The 14,908-nt window shown below is 48.6% G+C and overlaps 1 long non-coding RNA gene across 7 annotated transcripts in view; it reads left to right on the top strand.

Moving 5' to 3' along the window:
* The first annotated feature begins 28 nt into the window (after window positions 1–28).
* The window catches only part of LOC104689476, a 50,649-nt gene continuing 35,769 nt past the window's right edge, over window positions 29–14,908 (top strand). For all 7 annotated transcript variants that reach the window (XR_005603054.1, XR_005603055.1, XR_005603052.1 and 4 more), the window contains exon 1: window positions 29–148. This is a non-coding gene — a long non-coding RNA (uncharacterized LOC104689476). The remainder of the gene's footprint in view (window positions 149–14,908) is intronic.

The raw sequence follows: 14,908 nt of genomic DNA, 5'->3' as shown, positions 1-14,908 counted from the left end.
CCGCTGCCTTTTATGAATGGGGGCTGGAGGGGAGCGCGGATGCGGCTCCCGGGGTTTTTTTTCCCCCCTCCCTTTCTTTTTTTTTTTTTTTATGAATGAAGGGCAGCGGCAGCTGCGCATGCACCGCGCCCCCCGCCCGGGGCTGGAGGTAACGGCGGGGGTGGGGGGCACCGCGCTCCCGACCGCCGGGGGGGCACCGCCGAGCCCCTCCTTTGCGGGCCCGATCCCGGGGAGCAGCCGGGAGGGTGCCCCCGGCCCCTCGGGCATCCCCAGCCGCCCCCCCGGGCGGCCGCATCCCGCCGGGAGCGGGGCGAGGGGCAGCAGCGCGGGGAGCGCTTCTCGCTGGGAGTGGGGGGCGGGGGACAGGGGCACGTTCGGCTGGAGGTTCCGGCGATCCCCGGTTTTGGGGTGTGTGAGCATGAATGAAAGGATGGTTCTCCTTTAGCGCCCGGCTTCGTTTCCCGGTGCTGAGAGCTGTGGCTCGTTCCTTTCACTGCAGCATCGTCACACACCCGTGTCCGTCCCCTGTGCCTGGCGGCTCGTGGCAGTATCTGGGTGGAAATGCGAGCACAAACCCCACTGCGTGTTGTATGTGCAACCTGTGGGTTTATTCTATGGCTCTTATCTCCTGAGGAGGAGAGGAGGTGGGACAGAGCTGCGCAGGTTACCCGCACCCACCGAGCGCCAGCAGCTGCTCCCGTTCCATGGACGTGAGGCCATTGATGTGCTGCTCTCAGCTCTGCAGTTCTGCCCCTGTTCAGCTTTTGGGGCGTCCTGGGGAACCTCTCCCCGCGCTCCGCAGCTCCTCGGAGCCGGACTTTCCAACCATCCTTAGCAAAGCGCTGCTGTTCTCCTGCTCCGTGTCGGGCTTCCCTGAAAGCCCTGCCCGAAGCGTGTGCCGAGAGCTCTGAAATGTCCTTCCGTGCTTCAGTTCCGTTCGGCAAAGGCAGAATCCGCTCCCAGCTGGCGCGGAAGCGGCTGCAGGTGGAGCCTCGGGGCGTGCGGTCCCCCAGGAGCCTCCCAGACAGGTTGCTTTCCTGAAAATGCGTTAATGATGTATTTTAATATCTGTGAAGAGTCATCTGCAGAGTACAAACCAAGGCCCTGCTCATTTCCTGCCGTATTTATGGCGTGTATATTTCAAAGCTTGCACAACACTGAAAAATCCCCCGTTATTTATTTATTTAGCGCTAATACAAACAACGTATGTTGCCGCAGATACAAAACAAGGGAGATTTCTTTCTCCAGAGAAGATTTCTCCCCCCAAGAGCTGTGCTCTGAGGCTGATCATTTACTTACTTGTGTTTGTCTCTGAGGACAGAGACGTTTCCGAGTGGGAGCCGTGTTATGGGTCACGGGCAAATGCAATTTAACAAGGAAGGGACGGAAGATGGGGACGCCCTAAAAAACAGCTTTTCCAGGGGGTTGCATAAAATATTACTGGTCTTCAGACCTATCAGATGGGTGTTTTTGAAAATAAAGAGAAGGTGGTTGGTGAAAGTGTTGCTTTGTTAGTGGTTGTGTTCTTTGCAGTGAAATGCTGCTGGAAGGACAGGCAGGCAGAGAAATTTGATGTCTGTGATTTTGGAAATTGGCAAATAAAGAGATAATGGAAGAAAATGAGACTTTAAAAAAGCTTGTATAGAAGAAAAAATGAAAAAAAAAAAAAAATCATCGTGCTGTGTTTAGTGCTGGAAACCAGCCTGAAGCTGAGAGACTCAAATTCCTGAGCACAAAAATCTCTGATCCCATCATTTTACACCATTGGCAGGGGATAAATTCTGCACCTTGATTTGAGTGCTGCCAGTTTCTGTAACGTTGCAGCAGTGGGAGAGTCAAGCGCTTCTGAATTCAAGGCTTTTATCTCTGAATGCCGAGTTCTGTGTTCCAGGGCCACGGGCACAATACCCGGGGGAAGTCCTTTGTTGCAGTGCGCTGAGCATCTCCCCAGGAGCCCCCGGCAGGTGACGGCAGAGCTGCTCTGTGCTGGCCGAGGCTGTAATCCCACAGCAGCCCCAGGCTCAGCCCTGCCAGCCCCTGCCTTCCTGAAACCCCCCAGCAATAAAACTGAAAAGAGGAAACAAAAATTATTATCCATGTGTGAAGGGGCGAGGCGGAAATGGGGTCTGGCTGTGTAGTTCTAGGGAGAGAAAACTGGGAATATTGCTGGTATGGCTGTGGATTGATGAAACCTTTTCAGGCAGAGAATTACAAGACTGTAAATCTTGGAGCTAATTCTCCTCTTCCTTAAGATGTATTGTAAACATTATTTGACTAATTCTCCCCTATGGACAAAGGTGTTTCTTGCTAGATCTTAGCCTGGCTGCTGTGCTCAGGCATGCAAGGCTTTGCGTTTGGAATTGTGTGTGGATTTGGAACTGTGTATGGATTCCTCCAAGCTGCCGTTCCCGTCTGTACCAGCGGGCTCTGCTCTGGCTCTGGGTCAGGATCCAGAAGCTGAGCTGGGGGTCACTGAGGCAAAAGCCCAGCGTGAGGGTGGTGGATGCTCGGCACTCTGGGGCTTCCTGGCTCCTGTGGAGTCCCTCTGCAAACAGGAGGAGCCGATGATGCCTGTGCTGCTGCGCTGGGATGAGCAGGGGAGGGATGAGGGATGGTGTCTCCCCACCTCTGCTGGTGCTCTGTCTGCTTCCCAAATCTCCTCATGCCGCTGTAAAAAGCAGGTCGTGCCTGTTGGGGAGGAGGCTCCTTGTGAGGGCTCTGGGGCTGCTGCAGTGCCAGGGAGGAACACTGTGCTATCACCGTGGGATTCTGGAAGCTGAGGCTTTAAGGGAAGTACCACTTATCCCAGGACATGTAAGAAGTTTATACATGTTGGCAGTGCTGCTGATACTGAACTCTGCACTCCTTCCTCGTGCAGGAAATTAATTGCTCGCTCATTTCATGCCCGTTTAAACCCTGAAACGGCTGCAGATTTTTGATAGTGATTTCTTCCCTGGGATGAATTGTGGCGCTGCCACACTTGCATTGTCTTTAAAGTTCTTTAATTTAGTTCTTGTACATCCTGGGAACAGCCTGCCTGGCCCGGGAGAGCTGGGTCTGTGTGAGTGCCCGGCAGTCACCAGCTGCCGGGCTCCCCTCGGAGCGGCTCGCACTGGAACGTGGTTCTCCAGCTCTGCCTCTGCTGTGTGGGCTGGCAGAGCTCCAGGCAGGGCGTGTGTGTCTTGGCCCAAAGCTGGCGGTTTAAGGAAATGCATGGTTCCTAATCTGCCATCAGAAAAAAGCAAATATGCAGGCAATTTAGGAAAGTGAAAGTGCAACCCCCTGGGGAACGCGTAACTCGGGCTTCAGAGGCGCTCGGAATGTGGAGCCATGTTCTGTCTTACATCTTGGGCCGCTCGGCATTCTGCTATCTTTAAGCTGGATCAGGAGCAGATGTGTAGACTTTATCTGCTGAGGTTTTCGTGTTCCTCCAAATCCTTTCTGGCTGGTGTCGGAGCCTCACGGTAGCTCGGCGTGGAAGCAGCGCTGCGGCGCGAGGAAGGAGCTGATTCCCTGTCCCGGCTGATCCTGCCTGTGGAATTTTCTGATTTGCTGGCATATATGAGGGCGCAGGTTGTTGTGGAGGAGGTGGTTTGTAACCTTGGCCTGGCCTCTCGGAACCAAAGGATGCCCACATGGGTGGTTTTGCTATCTGGGGTGATAGAAGGAGAAGAGCCTTTTCCTTCTCATTATTTACTTGACCATTCCTGTGCATGTTATAAGGATGGAAGCTGTAGATTAAATTTTCCTATTAAAAATGAAAAAAGAGAATTTCAGGTTTTATCACCTCTTAGAAATAATTGATAAAACCTGGAAAACTGAATGTTTCTCTTTTAATCCACTGACACAATATGCTCCTTGCGTGGAAATGCATTGTTGCAAAACCCATCTGGGGCAGCATCCCATATTCCCGATGTGTTTGAGGCTTGTGATGCCTCCAGCCATAGGCAGAGTAGGAAGGATCATTCCTACTGATAAATGCTGGGGCATTGTGCCAAATACTTGTCATACATAAGTCAGAGAAACTGTTTGGATGTTGCTATAGGAATTCTCCTCCCCTTGTGCATTGCAACCAGCAGTTACTGTGCTGCTCTGTCATGGAGATGAGTGAGAGGGGGTTGCTGTGGATTCACAAAAGTGTTGGGAAAACAGTGGGATCGTGGGCTCTCGGGCACAGCCTGAAATGGGAGCGTGCTGAGATGCCAAACAGAAGTCAGGTGCCACAAAAGAGGTGCCAGACAGAAACCAGCAGTGCCTGCTGAGCTGTGGAGGTACTGGGTGCAACTCTCACAGGGCTGAGTGTGTGAGATTGGCAGAATCCGGGAGGATGGGAACTGATGGAGCCTGTGGGAAGCACCACCTCTCAGGAGCTTCCCTCTAGATCGCAGCCTCTGTGGGAAGTAAGAGAGAAGCCCAGTGCTTCCCAGAAAGGGGTGGTCATGGCTGGATGTCACCTCGCTGTAGCTCGTGTGGGTGGAGGGCACTGCTGGGCTCATCCATGTGGGGCTGCTCCATGGAAGTGTTCCCGAGCTTTATCTTGCTGCCTTGAAGTGCCCTGGCACGCAGCAGGGGCCTCTCCCTGGCAGCCAGGCCCCTGGCACGGGCAGCACGTCCACTCCTGTTATGAAATCACCTCATAAACTCTGCCAGCTGCCCCGGGGGTGGCTAAGAATCGTTATCTCTGTTCCCGATGGAGCTCTCGCAGCCGCCGCTTCTGCGGCACACATGAAAGGTCTGGGCTTCCTCCTCTCTTATCAGGCACCTGTTGTTGTATCCAGACATTACTCACATCCTTGGAGTCACATCTTGTTTTGCATAATTAACACCAACTGCTTTGTTTCCTTCCTCCCCTTGCAGTTCTGCTCTGTGGCCTCACCTGGGTGAGCAGCCTTCAGGGTTATTTTGGGTTTTAACACAAGCGATGGAAATTTGGGAGCACCAGCTTGGGAAGATTTTAGTCAGGTGGAAGGCATGCTCTTTAGTCTTGAACTAGTGCTGCAGCCACGGCCTGTGGTGGGAATTCTGCACCAATTCCTTGTGAGTGGTATAAAAGAACCTGAAGCAAACCTGAACAAAGGTCTGTGCAGCAAATTTGGACTCGGAAAATGGCAAATCATAGAATCCTGGAATGGTTTGGGTTGGGAGGAACCTTAAAGCCCATCTTGTTCCACCCCTGCCATGGGCAGGGACACCTCCCACTGTCCCAGGGTGCTCCCAGCCCCGTCCAGCCTGGCCTTGGGCATATAGATTATATAAGGGTTTTTTGAGGGTTAGGGCGTTATAGTTGTTAATTTTTTGCAATATATCTGGCTTATCTGGCAACTTTAATTCCACCTGAATGTCCCATCTTTTGCTCTTGCTTTTTGGAGTTTTGCTGCTTTGAAGATGTTTCCTGGTTAATGTTTGCTGTGTGCTGGCTGTGTCATCGTCTCAAAAGCTGAACTCAGTATATCAGAGCAATTTGCCTTTCCCTGGCATAAAAAATTCCACTGAGATAAATGCGAATTCTGAAGCTGGGACCTGACCAGGGCTGGGATTTTGGACTGGCTGCTCTGCAGAACTGTGCTTTGCACAGGTAGAACTCCTCAGGGAGAGAGCAGGTCCAGCCTGGTTGTGATGGATGAGCAGGGTTCTGAGGCTGCTGGGATCCTTCCTGCTGCCCAGCTGGCAGAGCAGCAGCGCTCGCTATCAGGCCAAGGCTCTCAGTCTGAGATATGGATTTTCCCATCGTGGGCTCCAGGTCTGAGACTGGACCTGCTGCTCAATCTTCTTGGAAGGGCTGTGGGTTGTTTTCCAACCTGCAGGACTCAGCCACTTGATAGTAGATGAGGGAGGGAAATATTTCACCTGTTTCTGATCGACTCGATCATCTCAAGGACCATAAATTGTGAATATGCCCATATTTTTTTTCCTGAATATTTATTTACGGTTCAGGTCAATAGTCTCCAGAAACACAATTCTGCTTACAAACGAAATTCCTGGGCTGCATTCCCAGGCGTTCCCATGTGACTCGAGCATTTTTAGCAACTAAGTGAACAAATGCAAACGTATTTTCAGGGCAGGGGAAGTGCTGCTATCCACATTCCCTCCGAGTGCCTGGGACCCCTGGGTGTGACCAGGCAGAGGTCCCTTCTGTGGGGCATCCCTGTCTGGGGCCCCTGGCAGGTGTGCCAGGGCAGGCACAGCGACTTTGGCCATCTGCAGCTTAATAATGCCGATGGAAAGGCCCCAGGTGTGGCCAGTGCCCCAGGTGGTACCCTGGCAGGGCACAGCCTCTCTCTGCCGGTCTGGCACAGCTGGGAATTGTCTTTCCTGTGGATTTCTGGGCCCAAGATAGGTGGATATCTGTTTTTCCAATGCCAGGGAAGAACTGATGCCAGCAGGCAGCACCTGCAGGCTCAGGGCTCTCAGCAGCCATCACTTCACCTGGGACTGAGAAATGAAATTTCACAGGGAGGAAATGGTGTTCCCTGGCAAACAAAGCAGCATTGTGGAAAAGTCCTGACCTTAAAAGTCATGCTGACCACGCAGCATGAGCTTTACAGGTCTTTTGGTGTCTGTGTTGCTGTGGCAGGCCAGTCTGAGCCTGAAAAATCCGGGTATTGGGATTGTTCTCGCTTCTCCAGTCCATGGACCGAGCTACAAATTATTGACAGCAGCCTGAAGAAATGCTGCATCCATCCCTGAAACCCCCAGCTGATATCCAGCTACATTTTGGTCAGAAAACCCTCTAATTCCTTCCTCAAAAGCCACATAACTTTTCACTGCATGGCTTCATGCTGTAATTAATGAACAGCAAACCAAACACTTAAATATCAACCGGTTTTTTGAACGTATACTGAAGTGATCAAAAGCAGACAGCAAATCCATCTTTATTTTGGCAGGAATAAGGTCTGTATCTCCCACCTGAGATAGACTGGGATGCTGATGAGTAACAGCCATGCTGAATTAATGTATCAGCATAAAAGATCAAATAAATTACTGTTACATTCTTGTTTTTCCTCCTTCTGTAGAATTGAGCTTTCCCCAAAACCAAACTATGTCCAAACGATCTCTGAGGTCTCTTCAGGTAAATAATCTGTTGTCAGCCTTCAAACGTTTTTTGTGTCCAATTAGTTTTGATTTGCTGGGGAAGATGTTGGGGCTGTTTCTTTAAGAAAAGCTGAAGTCCTGCAGTGCCAGTGGATAAATCCCTGGGGCTGACAGTGGTTTGATCACCGAGGCACCACCAATGTCTTTTTCCTCTTGCATTTCTGGCCTGAAGTTTATGAAACTTGGAACCAAAAGGCACATATTTAATCCCAGTGTAGCTGCTGCAGTAGTTAAAGGTATTCCTGTGGAGTAATTTCTGTTTTTTCTGAGGTTAAGGTTTAAAATGTAAAGACTTCACTGAGATGATGTCTGTGTGCTGTGGTGGCAGGGGCTGTGCTGGTGGGAAACAATTGGGTTGGGGTTTTTATGCTATAAAATCATTCTGGGTTGTAGCTCTTCGCTGGATGGGTGAGGATTAATTAACTGCATATTTTAAGCAGAGCTCCTCTGGGCCCTGTGACACTGATTTGGTTTGTGGGGCTCCTGTCTCCAGCCCCATGCCGTCGTTTTTAACTGGGTTTGGTTTTTGGTGGATCTGTAACACACATCACAACGGAAAAGGCTGGAATGTAACGTTTCGTTCATGATTTATAACTGCTAAAATAAATTGCAAGCGAAAATACTCCTCCAAGTTAAAGTTCCTTTAGGGAAGTGCCATTCCTTGAGGAACTGGTGTGAGTTTGTCCCAGATTAAGGTTTGGTGTGAATGGTCCAGGGGGCTGATGGTGGTTGTGGGGCCCTGATGGAGCTTATGGGGGGCTTGCACCTCACCCCAGCCCCACACGGACGAGGGCGAATCTGTCTCTCCCTGCAAGATCAGCTCTGATTCCCCTGGTTTTCCGTCCCTCATGTGTTTACTCCTCCACAGGGCACAGCAGTAGAACAAAATCTACCCGACCCTTCCCTCTTTGAAGTATCACTGGGTATTACAGAGTCACATAATTGTCTGTAATTACCATATTCTAACACTTAAATATTTTCCTGACTAATTTCCTCCTGTCTCTGCTTTGAAAATACCCAGATTATATCCATTAAAAAGTTACAGACTGGAAAATATGCAATTTCAAAGGAAATTTTTTTTTGCACTTAAACCCCACTTTTCTTTGTGGCCTTAACCTGTTGCCTCTGACAGAATTACTGGGGTTTAGTGTTCTGTTGTGGTTTAGTTTTTTCTTTAAAAGCCCCACCAGCCCACAGCCCCTCATGCTGTATATCAGGATGTTATGACAGCTCTGCTGGGCTGAGTCCAGCAGTCGATGCTCTGTCAAAATACCCATCATTTCCTGTAGTTTTGCCTAATTAATGGTGCAGTAATGTGGAAACTTAGAACAGCACCAGAAGGAAAAGTAAATGTTAAATGATTTGCCTTTAATGGATCTCAAAAGCATCTCTTTTTTGCCTTTTTTTTTTCTTTTTTCCTCATGAGCTGTTTTTCAGGCACCTTCGTCCTCTCTGCTGTTCCTGGTTCCCTTCAGTTTTCTTCCTTCCTACAAGTGGGGGGCTCACCAGTGTCAGGGACTTGCAGCACAAAGAACACCAGCTCAACACCTGGGAGGGGATGCATTTCCTTAGCACAGTGATTAGCCCTGGCTGCTGGAGAACAAAAGCAGATAGTATTTGAAATTAATGTGACTAATTCAAATTCACTCGATAGCATCCTGTTGTTTCTGTCTCTCCTTAGCTTTCAGATCTTCAAATAGGATCCAGGTAGTTTGGTTAAAGCATCTCCAGAGTCTCCTTTTCCTGTTGGGGTGGGGAGGGAAAGGGAGGCTGTGTGGTTGGAACAGGTGGAAAGGTGGGCATGGAATGACAGGACACAGGGAATGGCTCCCACTGCCAGAGGGCAGGGTTAGATGGATAGGAGGGAATTGTTCCCTGGGAGGGTGGGCAGGCCCTGGCACAGGGTGCCCAGAGCAGCTGTGGCTGCCCCTGGATCCCTGGCAGTGCCCAAGGCCAGGTTGGACATTGGGGCTTGGAGCAGCCTGGGACAGTGGGAGTTGTCCCTGCCCATGCAGGGGGTCAGAATGGATGAGTTTTAAAGTCCCTTCCAACCCAAACTGTCCTTGAATTCTCTTGCATTTCTTTTGAAATGGGAAGTAAATTAAACCATAGACAACGAACAGGATCGAATTGATGAAGGAAAGGCCTGTGCAGTGCAGGAGGGTTCCTCACCTGGGCACCCTGCAGAGCCCTGCTGGGGTCGGGGGGAGCCTCCCCAGCCCGGGGTGAAGGGCACCAGCTCTGCCAGGAGCCAGGAGGGCGCCGGGCCGGGCGTGGGGGGCTGGCTGATCCTCTTTTACGGTGTTTTGGTTCTCTGAAAAATATTTTGTTGTGAGAAACACCAGATGGATGTGAACGTTCTCAGGGGTGGAGGGAACAAGGGGAGGGAGAAAGTTAGTCATCGTCCTGGCAGGCGAGAGCCAGCGAGGACAAGCACTGGATGATGCACAGGGCAAAAATAGCCCAAGTTCCAAATGGAATGGGATGTGACGGCCGAGTTCCTCCGAGGGAAAACACTCCCGAGTCCTTGGGCACGTCTTCGCTGGCGTTTGGTGCAGAGCCGTGTAGGGCCTTTGCTTATCTGGGGGACAAACGGACAGTGCTTGGGAAACAGAGAACTAGGGAGGAGAAACTGGTGTGAAAATAAGCCTTATGCCTTACTGGTCTGAAATTTTGGGAATTTCGAGACTTATCTTTCAGTCCAGTCTAAACCCCCACTCTTTCCGTTCTAAAGCAAAGTCCTCTGTCCATCTAATGGATGGGAGCACTTCCCATGTCCATCGAGTTATGTCCAGTACCCTTTGTAAGGGTTAACGTTAGAAGGGAAAAGTTATTTGTACTTATTTTGACCTGTTTGACCTTTGATTTTGTGAATTTTTTTTCATTAAACCATGTGTTGAAAGAGACTTGAGTTTTCACCTCAAAACTTGTCTCAGTTATTGAAGTAATTAGAACCAGAATGGATAAAGTTTGGAAATGACCCTGAATTTTCATAATCAAATCAAATCTTGGCCCCCAGAATTGCCAGGAATGTTAAATTCTGATAGCTGATCTGTGAATTGATATCCCTGACAGGAACTTGGCAGCCAAAGAGGCAGGGAACCTTCAAAATTTTTTGTCCTATCTCAACAAATTCAGTGATATGAATAATGAAATTATGTGGATTTGTCCTACTGATCTGACCCTGGGGGTATTTTGGGCCAGAGGCCCTGGTCCAGCTCTGTGGGCTCTTCTGACGGGCTCTGAGGTTGGAAGCTCCCAAGGGAAAGGTTTTGCCATCTTTAGGAATTTTAGGGAGATTTGCAGAGCAGTGAAACAACAGGTTGAATGGAACCCCCCACCTTAGTCCACTTTTCCTGTATTCCCCATCCCAGGCACTTTACGGTTCAAACCACGTTTTTTTCTTTAAAATATTCTCCAGGGAGTGTCAGGTGTCCCTTTTCTGTCCCAGGCTCTCTTAGGAAGTCTGAAGTAGCTTCAGCACCTTTGACAAGTTGGTTTTGCTTTGTCCAGCAGGAAAGTGAAGAGATGATTTAAGGACAGCCTTGGCGAGGGGCTGCACGCTCTGCCCGTGCCGTGGTGTCTGTGTTCGTGCCACGTGTCTTTCCTGGCTCGTGTTTCATTATCTTGGTGCTTCCCGACAGGAATAGTTTGATGTCAGTGCTCAGGAGCCCCAAAGTGCCCCGTGTTTTGTTGGCTGTTTGTGATCGGTGTGTGCCAGACGTGGCTTCTCCCTGTTGGAGGTTTTTGTGCCTCAGGGTTGGATCGACTGCTCTAGTGGAACAGTGTGTATGTCCTGTGGAAGTGTTTTTGTTTTCAAAGGCAAGCAGCACATTGTGCACACATGGAAGTGTGTGGCTTTCAGAAAACCAACCACTATTTCTGGATGCTTGAAGAGCCGGCGTTGGCCAGTTTGGGGTATTTTTAGCAGCAAGGACTTGACCATTTGATATGGAGGGATTAAGGTTTGATGATCTGGAGGCTGGCGATTTCAGTTTCAGGTGTTGTCATTTGTTCCTTGGAGATGGAAAAGCCCTGGGCTATTTAACTGCTGTCTCTCTAGCCCTGGAATAACAAGTTAAAGTGTCCCAGGAGAAATTAGGATCTGGTGCCACTCAGACACGCTCAAGCTACTGCATGGCAAGCTGACCCTAAGCTTAATCTTAGCCCAAAACGAAGTCCAGTCCTAGCCTTTGGCCCTGTCAGCCACTTGTGAGCTATGAAAGGGGACTGTTGAGGTTGAAAATCTGTCTAATAAAATGTACTTTCATTAGAATACAGCAATATTAATAAGATAAGTAATGCTATTATTACTTTAAAGAATGTGTGCCAGCAGTTTCTTCATCTGCTTCTCTTTGGAGGACAAGCTCACCCTCCTAATTATTGTGTTCCTGTTCTTAGGCAGGTGAGTAGTCAGAGCATGACAACAGCCTGGCATCTAATGTATGCACAGGTTAAATGGATCTGTAATTTTTGGGAGAGCAGTGAATGAGTATCAGGAGCCCAGGAGACAATTTCCTACATGCTGCTCGCTCTGCTTGCAGGAGGACGTGTTGGTCCTGGGCGAGCTGCCGCGAGCACAGCGCCGTGGGTGACAATGGGATCCCTGTACAAACAGTGCTGGCTTCTCCACGCAAAAAAAATGCAGCAAGGAATTTTTAGCACGTTGTCATGCAGCACTCTCTGTTTCCTGGCTTCCACATTCAAGCTGTGTAATAATATTTATATACAAATGCTGACTGTGATTTTCCACCCCGGAAAAAGGAGATGTCATTTAAAAGTGCCGTGTGTGATGTAAAGCAGGGATTTGACTCGCGGCCTTGCACATGGTGTGGGTCGTGGATTTTAATTGTTTGAAAAGAGATCATTTCAAAAAATGTAACAGTCTTGCTACATAAGCACATTCCCCTGAAGTAAAGGTCATTTTGCTCTTTAGAAGTTGCTTTTGGAAGGGAGGGGAGGGTCCTGCTCTTGCCTTTCCTTGTTCCTGCCTTTTGAAACGTCCTGGAGAACATGAAGTCTTTCACTGTGGGGCTGAAGCAGCTCTCAGGCCATGTTCAAGCTGGGATCCAGTACCAGGAGAGCTGCAGCCATCCTGCACTGGCACATGGAAGCTTGTTTTTCCCCTGAAGATCCATGCTATCCCTTGTCCCTGGAGCCAACACCCGTGTCCTGGTTCTCCTGTGTCAGTGATCACACTCAGTCTCTTAAGCTTTTCTGGAGCTGGGATTTATAACCAGTTCCAGGCAAAATTGCTGCTTTTTGGCTCCAGCCAAGGAAAGTGTTCTGATATCTTGCCAGTTGCCAGCACATTTCTAATCCTGGTGTCCTGGGGCCTTGGTTTTCATGTTGAAATCTCTGCTCCTACCAGGCTCTTGGTGAACTGAACACACAGAAAATAACGACTTGCTGAGCTGGGATGTGTTTGCTCATCTTCTGATCCACACTTGACCAAAGACGGTTGGATCATGGCTTTGTTTTATCCTGCTACAGTGACAGAATCCAGATGTGAGCATCCTAAATCTTCAGTGTTCCCGGTTTTCTCCTTCATGAACCCTTTGAAACCAGGGCTGTCACTCTGGCTGTGCAGCCCCTGGTCTGGCAGGGTCCTACACCTCTCTGACTCTGTAATAATGGGGTCATTGGGCTACAGGTGTACCTGTGCCCAGCTGCATTTCGAGATAATCTCCTTGTTGGCTACAAACCAGAGGGCTCCAGAGAATAACAGGGTAGTGGCACAAACAATAGGTGGCATAAAACTCCTCTGCCACCATGTCATGAGAGACTCTCACGGGGAAGATGCTGCAGCTGAAGTTTGGTTGGCAGTTGCTGTGTTACATTTTTGCAGGTTGCTTAATCCTGACTCCTTTTGAATGGTATTTCTGGAATTAAAAATATAACTAGTTTAATGTGCTTTATCTCAGGGTGGGTGTTTTGGGCCGAAGCAGCAGCTGCCTGGGAGGGGGATCCTGGCTTTGCACAGGCACAGTGACACAGCTTTAAACCCCTGGGCTGGACAGGATGGTGAGAGCCAGCACTTCCTCCCCTAAAGCATTCAAAAGCAGTTTTAAATCGGATTAGGATTTAACAATCACTTCATGGTTTGCTCACTGCAGGGAGGATCAAAGCCCAGCGAGGGCTCTTCAGCTGTTTGCTTTTCCTTTATGTAGAAACTTCACCATGGCTGCCCTAAAAACCCCACTAAATACAATAAAAAACCTCCCTTCTCAGAAAAGCAAATTACTTAACCACAGCCTAAAATAAGGTGTTCATTATCTGGTGACACTTTTTTCCTCTCTCTGCTATTTTACTAAGCTCCCATTCTGAGGCAGTGCAGGGAGCAGGTTTGCATTCCCAGCTCCAGCTGGACTGATCCTGGGAGATCCCAAAACTGGAATATGGATTTGCCTTGATGTGCTGTGTCATCTCAGTGCCTGGCCAAAAAAAAAGTTCAGCATTTACTCTATTGAATAATGGTGTGGTGTCTCAGGGGAGGAAGGACTGCTGCAGTGCTGCACAGATGCTGGAGGGACTTTTCCTTGCTATTTGGTGGGAATGTTTTTAAAATCCGAGAGGTTTGTGTGCATTTTCCTGCTCAAGGTGACCAGGGGTTTATCCTGCTGGGAGAGGCTCAGAGCAGCAAGGTTTAAAAAAATAGTGATAATGGGAGAGGGAAAAGAGTTTTGTGGCTAAAAGAGAGACAGTTTTGTGTCTGGCCCTCTGGCTCCTTCCTACTGTTGTAATACAGATTTGTCTGAAAGAGATCACCCTGGCACTTTGAATATGTACATGTGGCACTTGGGGACTTTATTTAGTGGTGGCTTAATGGTTGGACTTGATCTTGGAGGCCTTTTCCAACCTAAATGATTCCACGATTCTGTGGCATCTCAGAGAGCTGCACCCTGGGGTGCTGAGCCAGAGCTGCCCATGATTTATCTGGAGGCTAATGCCCATTTTCTCCTCCCCATGTAATGTGGTTTAGCAGAAAGGGAGCTAAATGCAGAATGAGGATTAAACTGTGTAAGCCTGATGGATGTTTTGTAGGTGATGCTTTGCAGAAAATCATTACTTTGAAATGTTGGAATAGAAAAGAACATTTTTCAGGCTTTTCAGACATAACATGTTTTAGAGAAGGAGCTTGGAACAGATGTACTCATAGTTTATTCCATTTATCATATTAAAAATAAAGAAAAGACAATTTCAGCTCATTTACTGCTTTATTAGTTCAAATAAACAGCTTTTCTAATCGATGTGTATGGCAAGCACAATGCTTTCATAATTGGCAGTGGTGGTTCCAAAATTAATGGGACTGTCCCTGTTTATGGTCTGTAACAAGTCACACAGTCGATCCATTGGTCTAATCCAGCCCTTAACCTCATGTTCGTTTTAGCACAGGAAAAATTATAATCTTACTTTTAAATTTTAAAGCATTTGAGGGTTGTTGTTTTCCCCCCATCCTTTTGAGAAAGCGCAGTTGGAAATGAGCAGAGCTGCACAGGAAACGGTCCCAAGGAGAATGGCTCAGCTACATCTGAGGGAGTCTTATGCTCTTATTTATCCAGAGGTATTTATTGATTTTACCTTCCTTTGCAAAAATGCTGATTTAATTTATGAGGTGATAGAAGAGGCTGGGAGAATAATTTTACCTATAAGAGTGCAGAATTGTCCAACTAATTGCCCAGGAAAAAGAGAAAAGATCTGCTGATCTACCCCTGCAGATGTTTCTCATCTGGAATACAGACCATTTCCAGATATTTATTTTTTCGATTACTGTTTATTTTGATGCTTTATTACATGGCCATTGCCAGGAAGGAAG

The sequence above is a fragment of the Corvus cornix genome, chromosome 13, assembly GCF_000738735.6.
Source record: "Corvus cornix cornix isolate S_Up_H32 chromosome 13, ASM73873v5, whole genome shotgun sequence".
Taxonomy (NCBI): domain Eukaryota; kingdom Metazoa; phylum Chordata; class Aves; order Passeriformes; family Corvidae; genus Corvus; species Corvus cornix.
The sequence above is the reverse complement of the archived record's forward strand: the minus strand, read 5'-3'. Positions and strand labels throughout refer to the sequence as shown.